The following is an 11,617-nucleotide window of genomic DNA, read 5'->3' on the forward strand; positions in this document are numbered from 1 at the left end:
TACGAAAAGTAAAACGTTTTGTTTATATGCCAAAATTATAAAAAGAAAATTTTATTGACCTAAGTAAATAATAATGTCAACGTCTATTAAGACATATGACATATGAAATTTACTTGACTTGACAGAGACAGATAAATTAGGTTAGGTTAGGTCTTTTCATGTTGTTTTGTTGTTATACTACATTGTGAAATTTTCGATCGAAAAAGACCATCAAAAATATGGTTAATAGTGGAAAAAACGCTATATTATCCACACCCCACCATATCATCATCCACACCATATATTTTGCCTTACAAAACCTGTTTGGGTCCTGACTGTTATCGAGGAACTCCAAAATAAGGATATATTCGACAGTAATTGTTGGATTTGCACCTGCACCTTATGAATGCTGGTGCGAGTGATTGTTGATAAGTAGTTGTTAAAGTTGTCAGTTGTAAGGCAGTTTATTCTGCCTGTGCTCCTTCTGCCACGACCCATCATTTTAATGTAATGATTGCATTGTGGAATGGAAGACGCGTAAATGGTACCATACGGAGCATCATCGGTAAATGCATTGCTGAAGTTGGAGTTGATGATACTGATCGTAGACATTTCAATCAGATCTGGAAACGCAGCATGGATACCACTTTTAGATGCAATATGAATTTTGACTTTCTAATTCCATCTCAATCTGATTTGAATCATTGAGAACAATCAAGGTAACATCGATGATCATCAGATAATTCCGAAGCAGCTTCCAGAACCTACTGACGTCCACCTACAAGATTCTTCAGCCACCACTAACCAGGAGCAGTATACCAATCGGAAACAACCAAGACGTTCTTGTAAGAGGCCAGTGGACTACCGAACTCTATAGCTAGGCAAGAGTTCGGTAGTTGTTGGGTTGCTGGTGCGACTGATTTTTGATAAGTAGTTGTTAAAGTTGTCAGTTGTAAGTGAGTCGTTCAATAAAGTGAATTCAGTTTACCCTGCCTGTGCTCCCTCCTCTCAACAGTAATCAAGCCGATTATTATGAATGGTTTGGAAACACGGACAATGATGAAGCAGAACAAACTAGTGCTAAGACACTATGAAAGATAGATATTGCAGAACATTTTTGAGCCTACAGTAAATGAGAAAACGGATAAGAACGAATGAGGAGCTTAAGGACATGTACAAAAGACCGAGTTTAGTAAACGAAGTGAAAGCACAAAGGCTCAGATGGGCCAGATATGAACGTCTTATTAAAAGGATATGGGAGGAAAACCTAGTGTGAAAGAGAGCTTTAGGAAGACCACCAACGGACAATATTGGAGAGGATGTAAATGTTTTAGAAGTACGGGTCTGGAAGGAGTTTGCGTTGGCAAAGGATAGCTGGAAGCGAGTTGTAGAGGCAGCAAGAAGACCCACGAAGGGTTGTGACGCTACGAGATGAATGGATACCTTGACACTAAAAATTAATTAAGATTGAAAAGGTATACATTTCCAAAGTGGGTCACTATTAAACCTTAATAATTTAAAAAAAACCGACAGCGATTCAAGTAACTTGGATGTTGCTGCTATTCACGATTTAAAAACCCTAAAACGGTGGAATTCAGATATAATGTTGTATAATCTATTCTATATAATAAAATACTTATCAGAAACCATTAAAGCAATAAAATATCTATTAAACGCGACAGGTGCTTATTGTTGCATAAAACACGCCTTCTCAGAAAAACGTTTAGTGAAACGGAAGGAAAAATCATAAATGGCCGCTACCGAGCTACGTAACGTAGGATAATAGGTCGGCCACTTTACAAAAGTGTACACCTATAATAAGTCGCATAAATGCCATCGCCGCCTTTCAGGACCTTGAATTGAGTCGTAAATATCTGAAAAAGTACCATGACAGGAAGAAAGACCGACTACATTAGTGCTATAGATCGATTAATAACGATCCTGATAATTGGATGGTTCACGACACCACGAAATGAAGTTTTAATGGTAATTGTAGAATTGCAAATTTCTTCAGGCGTGAACCGATAAATCAATAGCCTAGAACCTATACAAGGGTTAGGAAATCATCTATCCGGTTCATAAATCTTTTCAGCTAGTTATTTGTACTAAATGCAAATTTGTTTGAAAGAAATACTTTGAGAACTTGATTTAGGTAATCTGTTTTTTTTTGGGGGCACCCCAAGGATGGCAAGAACTGAATTTCCATGAAATTATCTGGCTTATTTGCGGCAGAGGAAAGAATTTAAATTGTAAAATAAATCAGTCTTATTTGGGACGGCTTGACAGAAATAAGAGAGGATAACAACGAGCCCGACACGGTGGACAATGTGTTGAATCGAATTTTATCACTTTTTCGGCAATGAATTAAGGTAAATTATTGCATTAAAGGCGTTTTGATGAAGCATTTGTCTTTTAATTTTGCAATTGCCTCCGCATTATATACTGGCAAGCCTTAATAATGGGTAATTGCTTTAACATTGACGTCACGAAAGAGCGGTAAATGCAAAAAAGGAAATTACTGTAATTGAGTTTAAGATTTAGTGCTGGTAGATAGTTGAGAATAGATATTGATTATGTGATTAATACAACACTACAATAAGAGTTTACATTGTAAAATTGACTGTTGATTTTTATTCTTCAGGAATGCAGAAGTATCTCTTCCTCTGTTTCAAGTCACATTCGGTCAGGTCTGGTAAACGTGGAGGTCATGCATTTGGTGCGCCCCTGTGTCGACAATCACTCCTGATAGGTTTGGTTAAGATGTTTCTTTACCAGTAAAGAGTAATGTTAAGACACATATTTAAATAAGTAGTTTTTTCAAACACATTCCACAATTTTCTTTGTAGGTTGCAGAAACATGTTTCAAAACATCACACAACCCCATACTTTATGGACACACTAAATAGTCTTGTCCTAGTTGATCGCAAAGCCTACCTTCTTGATCTTCTTCTCTAAGTTCAGGAACATTTCTTTTGTTTTAATCGTACTGTTTCCTAGTCAATGTCGTCGGCATATACCAAGACCATTTCTGGGCTCTTATTTGTAAATAAGTGACGACTCTTAAGAGTATCGTGGACAGAACACCGAACCAACGTATCCGTATTACAAGAAATTGGTTCAAGGCTGCTAAACAGAGTAAACCGCATGTATCTGCAGTACCTTGGGAATATAGCTAGAAGATCAGAAACAATGGAACGACTAATCATAGAAGGGAAAGTAGAAGGCAAACGCTCAAGAGGCAGATCTCCAACTAGACCAAACAAAACCCTTAATACACTGTGCAAGGATTGCACAGATGAGGCAAGTATGGAATCAACTGCTGACTCAAATATAAATGGTGTCACTAGATCCTTTGGAGGATAATGGAAAGAGGAGGAGGATTTGTAAATATGTCCAGATCAATATTCGTTTCTGTGATAGTCATTTCCAGCAGTATGTTAAAAAGCAATAATGACAAGCCATTGCCATGTTTTATGCCATTGTTGATGGAGAATGTTTCAGTGTTGCTCTTTCCTATCCTAACTTTAGCTTTAGAGTTTTCTACGCATATCTTTGTTAACTTTAGGTTTTTTTCTGGTTTTCTTATGTCTTCCAACACTTATTACACTATTTTATTCCGTTTTCCATATGTTTTTCAGTAGCTCGGGTATGGCAGTAGGAGAAGAAGGTCTCCTCCATATTTTAAGCACTCTGCCGGTATGGGGGTGCTCACCCAGGGCTTTCTTATTTTTTAAATGGTTTATTGCCCTTTTAATCTCCTCTATCGTGGGTTCTGGTACATACTCCTTCGCTCTTTAATATTTACCTTCTTCGTGTTCCTAGTTACTGAATCTATGTATAGCAAGTTCTCAAACTTCAGTTATGAAATCGTTGTGTTTATTGTTTTCACTTGCACAGTGTCAACGTCATAATAATTTCAATATACAAGATCACTATTTTAGACGGAAAAGGTCGACAAAAAATTGTGGATAGGGTCTGGTGGTGGGAGCAACCAGTTGTCAGAGACAGATAAATGTGTCAGATGGCGTCGATGTTGATTTCATCATTTTCTGGTACTTTTTAAAGTCGTCGTCTAGGTTAACATCAGAAATGTCTAACTTATTTACCTTAGTTCCTATGTACCATCCAAGAACGTTTCCCTCAACTTTATTTCATGTTTAATTCCCACTGTTTAATGAGGTTAAACTCAAAATCAAGTAAATAGTACAACACTCTCGCCAATATTCTTTGGCTGGGAATGCTGCCTCAGATAGATGGGTCAAGCAAGACTACTGCCTTTAACCCTCCCATCTCTGTAGACCAAAAGGATAGGTCTGGAAGAAGAAGTCGCTACAAGTCCCGGAATTTTCCCATTCGGGAAGTTCTCAGAGTTGCCTCTGTCCTGGGAAAAGGATGCCCCCGCTGACAGAGGGGCTCTTATGGCTCTCTTCTTCTTCTTCTCCTCCATTTCTTCTTTCTATATCTGGTGGTCCTGGCAAACTATCGGATGTCCAAACAGCCGGCTTTCGTCCGTCTGTTTTTACATCCTATGGTTTTTGGAGTAGTACAACACTGGTTCTTGAGAAAAAACGAAAGTCTTGGATTTCTTAGTATTTTTAACACAAGTATGTGACAAATTTACTAAACGTCGGAAAAATGTGAAACTTGAGAAAATTATTCAAACAAGGACTGGGTCGACCACAAATTATTTCAAATAGTTGAAATACTGCTGATAGAAATGAAGAAGTGCTTTTATTTCAAATACCTACTGCCCAGCTTTAAATGTCAGATTATCTTCTTCTCTCGAAAAACCTTTTCGAGAATTGTTAGGTAATTCCTACTAATATGTAAATCTTTAAAAATGTCTTTTTAACTAAGAAGATCCTTTACCCGACACAATTTTATGGTATTAAGACAATTCAATTTTTCATTAAACCAAGTAGAAAAAGAGTGATACAAGATGCATGACCTATTGGCAAAGACTTTGTTATGTAACCATTCAACATGCACCCGGCAGATTAAAAATTGCTACGCTAAATCATGATTAACATAATAAATCTCGATATTTTATTACTGGCAAGTATGCGCAATTTTTTCTTAAGCCGTAGCAAAAAAAATTCATTGTCCGGGTTATTTATTCTAAGGACAATTTGTCATAAAATATAATAATGTTAGCCCGTTCCCATGCGGAATATAAGCCTCCAGTAAAATGTTTCTTGTCGAATTAATTACGCATAATACATAAATCTACTTATTTTAAATAGGGTGCCTGATCATTCCTTGGAACATGATCGCTGGGCGTTTCTCGTAACCAATAAGCTTCAAGAAAATTTAATCGTGGGGTCGCTGTTATACGATACACTGCTGATGACCGATACAAGAAGCTTTCTCAACGTAGGCGTGAAGAAGTTTAATTGTTATCGTTATTAATAATCTCAAAAGCAATTAATATTTGCAAATTTATGATGCATAGAGTGTTGCGAGTGCGCGCCTTACAAGTGGATTTTGTATGGTAATAATGGGGGACTTTGGCTTCCAACTATCGATTCGTTGCTACTTAGATTCAAAATTATTACGAAATCTCCTTTGTTACTTAATTTAGAGATTAGAATCTCGAATTGAAAATTTCGCATAGGATAGGTCGGCATCATTATGTAGGTCAGCAATGGGTAACATTTTGATTATTGGTCTCCTGGTGTAACAAACTAAATATTTGATTTTTACAAGAAATAAAAAATTGATTTCCGTGTTTAAAAAATTCACATATATTTCAATTACGTTGTAATAATAGATTTAAAATCAATCAATCATGTTTTCTTTTTTAGAACTAGAAAAACCACACAATTTTCTTTATAACCGGTACTATTAAGTCGAGTTTAAGCCACATATTCTAATCAATAAAATATTTTGACATGCAAAGAGTTACAACAAAAATAAATAAGGAGCTTAAAGCAGAAAAAACAAATAACTGGTACATAAAAGGAGTGCCGATTAGACAGTACCATATCAAAGAAGCAGATCGTGTCACGACCCCGGTTGTTTCCTGGTCGGCCCCTTAAACACGAATTGTGCCCGATTTCGATTCGCTTTGGCTGATATAGTGTCGGCACTATTGCATTTTGACCACGACTTGCAACTTCTAACTTGTTATGATCGACAACGATTTTCACGCCAAAGGTATCACCGATTTAGCAGAAGAACCAGCATCAAAATGTGAGAAATAGCCCAGATAACACAGACACGCACGTCATCTGGCCAAAGATAATTTGTCACAAAGATGACATGAGCAGTACCGATTCCCAGTTAACAAAACACTTGTACACAAATGTAGCTGGATGGTTTTTAAAAAACCACTTACATTTACCAACTAAATTGCGTCCCATCCTGTAAAACAGTCTTATCCAAAACCATTTGGGAAATCTGCTCTCTGTGATTTTAGACAATATTATCTACATAAAACATAACTCACAACAAACATTTTTTTTTACACTTTTAGAATTCTGATCGACATCCACAAACCGAAAATGCATCTTTTCAGTATATTGGGTTGGTCAAACGACAAGTGTGAGAAGATCTAGTGTATGTCCCTTTCTTCTCCAGCTTGTAGAACAACATGGACGTTGTTTTTTTTGATACAGGGTGTTCCACTACAAACGTATCAGTCGGTATAAGTAAAATTACACGTAGTAATATTTTGAAAATTTGACAATATCTATATTCGGTTGATTTCGAGATATTGACGACGTTCAAGAAATGAAATGATCACAACTAGGAGTGTCCCACGTTTTTACCTTAACTTTTTGAGATTTACCTTTTTTCTCTTCTTCTTCAGCAGATCTTCTTTGATCTATCTCGATCTCTTGCTTTCTGATACTAGTTTGTGCGTGCAGTTTTCTTGAGGTAGTCCAACCATCGTTTGGGAGATTGCCCTACTCTTTTTTTTAGGTATCCATTGTATTGTGCGGCTCGTTCTTCTTATGGTCCATTTTAGCCTCGTTATTCGCTTGATTGCATCCCTTGCTTTACTTTGAAGATTTCTTCATTGCGGATGTGTTCCTTGAGACTAATTCCAAGCATAAGCCTTCTCTATTGCGCTTTGTGTTGTTCTAAGTTTATTGATGATGACTGATTCTCAGTGCTGTTGTTTCTAATCCGTAAATAAAACCGGAAGGATGGAACTATTATTCTTCTGCTGCGTGTCCATTAATGTATGTCACATTTGTCCACTCTTCCTTATTACGAATGGTATGCATTACTTCTTGCATTGTCCTCAGTCCTGTCCACTGCCTAACGTTGCGGAGCCATGACATCTTTTTCCGGCCGATTTTCCTCTTTCCTTCAATCTTCTCCTCAATTATCAATTGGTACCTCTTTTTGCGTACTACGAGGCCCAGGTATGCTGTTTTTCAACGTTTAATGGTGTCTAACAGTTCGCGGTCCTTATTGATCATCGTTGGTTCTTCTTGCAGTCCATGGAATCCTCAGTGCAGGCCTATAGACCCACATCTCGAATGCTTCCAGCTTGTTCATAGTGCTCAACTTCAGTGTCCATCCCTCCATGCCATAAAACAACACTGTCCAGACATAGCATTTGACAAATCTAATTCTCCAGCCAAGATCAATGATTTTTGTGTCTGATCCCAGTTTTCACACAGCCACTTTCCTAGATATTTAAATTTATTTACTCGCTCTATTGGATGATTCTCATATGTTAGGCTTTTGAAATTTTTGTGGCTTTCGAGTAATTATCATAAATTTAGTCTTCTTGGTGTTGATATTGAGGCCCATGTTCTTACTGCATTCCCCGACAGTCCCAAGCATATCCCGCAAATCCTCCATGTTATCTGCAATTAGAACTGTGTCGTCCGCCTAACGAATATTGTAGACCCATACACCATTCAGATTAAATCCCACGTTGCGCTCTTCTAGGGCTTCCTGTAAGATGGCTTCAGAATATAAATTGAAGAGAAGTGGGGAGAGAACACACCCTTGTCTGACCCCTCTACAAATTGGTCTTGCTTCTGTGAGATCGTTACCAACTCTGACTTCAGCCATTTGGTTCCAGTACAGGCTTTGAATGCAGCGGATGTCTTTTTGGTCTATGTCCAATCTATTTATTGGATTTGGATCAGTTTATGATGTTGGACTCTGTCGAACGCCTTTTCATAATCGATGAAACACAGCATTATGTCCTTTCTCTGATCGTTGCAGTTCTGAATCAGTACTTGAGTCGCAACTAATGCTTCTCTCGTGCCTAAACCTTGTCTGAATTCAAATTGTGTGGATCCCATGTTTCTTTCACACTTTATTGATATTCTGTAGTGGATAATCTTAAGGAATATCTTCAGTGTGTGACTCATGAGGCTGATTAGTCTGTGGTCCTCACATTTTGTTGCATTGTTCTTTTTCGGCAAGGGGATAAAATTCGATGTTAACCATTTGGCGGGATATTCGCCTGTGTTATAGATTTTATGAAATATCGTGTGAAGAACTGTGATGCTTTTGTCGTCCAACAGTTTGAGCAATTCTACCGGTATGCGGTCTGGGCCAATCGCCTTTCTATCTTTGGATGTATTGATCGCTCTTATAATTTCCTCTTTTGTGATGGGAGAGAGGACTTTGTCGTCAACATTTTTAACAGCAGGTCTTTCATCTGCAAAAAGGTTGCTAATATAGTTTTCCCATATGATTTTACGCTGTTGATCATCCTGCGCTAATTTTCCCTGATCGTTTTCTACATTAGAGAATGGACTCTTTCTATATATTCCTGCCGTCTCTTTTATTTTTCTGTGTAGGTTGAAGTCATCGTGTATTCTTTGTAGTTGTTCTAATGACTTTCTGGATTTGTTTGTAGTTATCGACATTCCCTTTGTCCTTCGTTCCTCAAACACCGCCACTATCTCATCTGTCATTTGTTACTAACCTCTGCAAACTGTTATTAACCTCTGGTAATCGTAAAAGGTATACCAAACATCAGCATCAAATTTACATAACCGACACGTTTCTCCATTGATTTCAGGTATCAATAAGATCAAATAAATTTAAATCGGTAATGGTCCATTATGGTTAAATTTTAACAGAATATTCTCGGTAATTTCCTTAATGGAAACGCCACTAACTAAGCAGATCGGTATCTCAGCAAATTAATTCCGGTAAATTTAATAGCTATTAAGTTTAATGCGATCTTTTTGTCGGGGTAAACAATTACGATGTTCAGATGGCTAATATTTTACAGTCTTTCAGACCGGTACTAGTGGTACTTTCTTCGCAGATCAAACATATAGATTGCGAGAAGTTAAATTCCGCTCGACTTTTAACAGTCATCCTGTGTTTTGTTTAGCGTGGTGCTATTAGATTACGTTAGGGAATGCACAAACCTTTTTGACAGATAATTATATGGCAGTACGTGGTGGAATTCAAGCAGTATTTACATATCCAACCAAGAAAATATATGCAGCACGTGGAATTTTAATTTGTTTTCCAGTTTAATTAAAGCCGACCGTTTTTTTTAAATTTTTTACTTTTTTAAGATATTTATTGTTTTGAGACTGGCTAATTTGCGATCAATGCATGTATCGTTTTACGTTACGCCCTTAACGCGTATTCTTTTAATTAAATCGAAAGCGAGATTGTATTTTGTGTGTACGTAACTGAACCTGATTTCAAGTGGCATTTTATAGGATATTTATATTTTTACAGGTGTGATGCAACACAAATTGGGTGATTTTGATACTCCTTCATAAGTATATTGTACACTATAAGAGTCTATCAAAGAAAGGCAATGCCAGGGAAGACTGATATAAAGTGGATAAACTACATAACCCAACTACCAGAACTGAATTTGAAATTCATCTGAGAGATAAAATGCGAGTAGAACAAGAAATGAAAATGAACATCAACAGGTAATCACAATGAGGGAGAAACTGAGAGAAAACATTAAAAGCACAACAGATGAAATACTGGGGACAGACTGCCTAATGATGAGAACTGTGAATGAGCAAATCGAGAAAAGAATGAAGCTAGGAAAAAAGTGTAATTCTGGAAAACCCAAACCTCGATTAAAGAATACCAAAATAAACGAAGAGCAGAAAAACGAATGCATAGACACAAGAAAGAAAAATGGATGAGCGAAGAACTGGGAGAAATAGAACAATATAGAAGACTTTTCAGAAAAGTCGATGTCAATAGAAGTAGCTTTAAACCCCGGACAACTCAATGTAAGAATGAGCAGGGAAAACTGATATCCACCAAGAGAGATGTATTAGAAAGATGGGTAGAGTACTTCAACTTCTGAACAATAGACACAAGAACAGAAATGGAACAAGCCATACAACGCCTGGCAAAGAGCAAATTAGTAAAGATTGATAATATACTAGCAGAATTGATTAAAACATTGGACTCATCTAGTCTGTGGATTGACATCCAGTCTGTGGAACGACGGAGTTATCTGCACAATATATAAGAAAGGGGATAGGTTTGATTACAGGGGAATAACATTGCTAAACCCCCTTAGAATGAAAGTGAAAGTCCAAATTTGTACTGAATAGTCTAAAAACTTTTTTACTACTAGGAATGGTCTTATGATTCGCTTTCTCAGACTGCCATCCTGGTTGAGTGTCTGAAACTGGCATTCAAGAACTAAAAAAAGTCCGGAAATCAAGACACAGATTGTATTGTGCATGAAACTCATTTTTTACTACTAAAAATAATATAAGTTGACTTTTAATGCTAGAACTGACTTTACTAGGACTAAAGAGAGTCCAAAAGTATATTTTCAAGACTTTAATTGGTGTACAACTCAATTTTCTTCAACTTTCAACAAGTCAAGAAGTAAATTAAATTTTCGGACTATTTTATTTCTAAAAATTAGTTCTCAAGACTATTATTGTAGCATTTGGTACCAAAATTTTTTACTTTTATTACTGAAGAAACTTGACTTTTAGAAATAGTCTTAAACTCGATTTTTCAATCTTAAAAAGCACTAAAAACAGTCTGAATTTCCTAGAGATGCTACAATTTATTGCACCTATGAGTGTAGAAGTCAATTTAATAGTGAAGAAGCTTGAAATAACATTTTCAAAACTATGGTCAGTGGACAAACTGGCTTTTAGGCCTGATAAGTCAAAAACTTTGTAAAGGTAGTCTTGAAACTGGATTTGAGGCACTGAAAACAGCCTTAAAACACTAAAAACAGTCTAGTTTATTAAGAAATACCCGAATTTTTAGCACTGAGGTGTCTAGAAGTCGATTTAATAGTGACAAAGCTTGAAATGCTAGTCTATGAAAAATGTAAAAATTGTTTTTTAAGTTTGCTATGTCAATGACTTGGTGAAGATAGTCTTGAAACTCACTCATAGTTTTGAAGCACTAAAAATAGTCCAGAATTCGAAGAAAATGAAAAGTAATGAATGAAAGTAAAAAGCACGAAAAGTTCGTTTTTAAGGCAATTTTCATGAATCTAATGTTAATGTCCTGCATCTAAGACTATTTTCAAGACTAAAATATTGAAATTTGTCTTAAAATTATGAAAACTTACTCCAAATGCAAATTTTAAGCTTCTGATGTCACTTTTCATTAGTTCAGTCACATTTTGGGGTTCAAGTCAATTTTTAAGGTTTAACTGTATGAATTTGTAGTTTGTTATCTAATTCAATTTTCA

The 11,617-nt window shown here is 36.4% G+C and overlaps 1 long non-coding RNA gene across 1 annotated transcript; it reads left to right on the top strand.

Moving 5' to 3' along the window:
* The first annotated feature begins 272 nt into the window (after nucleotides 1-272).
* Nucleotides 273-966, top strand: LOC145724970 (uncharacterized). The gene is made up of 2 exons (XR_014177139.1): nucleotides 273-544; nucleotides 601-966. It is a non-coding gene; the product is annotated as an uncharacterized LOC145724970 (long non-coding RNA).
* Nucleotides 967-11,617: the final 10,651 nt, after the last annotated feature.

The sequence above is a fragment of the Ips typographus genome, linkage group LG2 (assembly GCF_016097725.1).
Source record: "Ips typographus isolate SLU linkage group LG2, UJ_Ityp_2.0, whole genome shotgun sequence".
NCBI classification, from domain to species: Eukaryota; Metazoa; Arthropoda; class Insecta; order Coleoptera; family Curculionidae; genus Ips; species Ips typographus.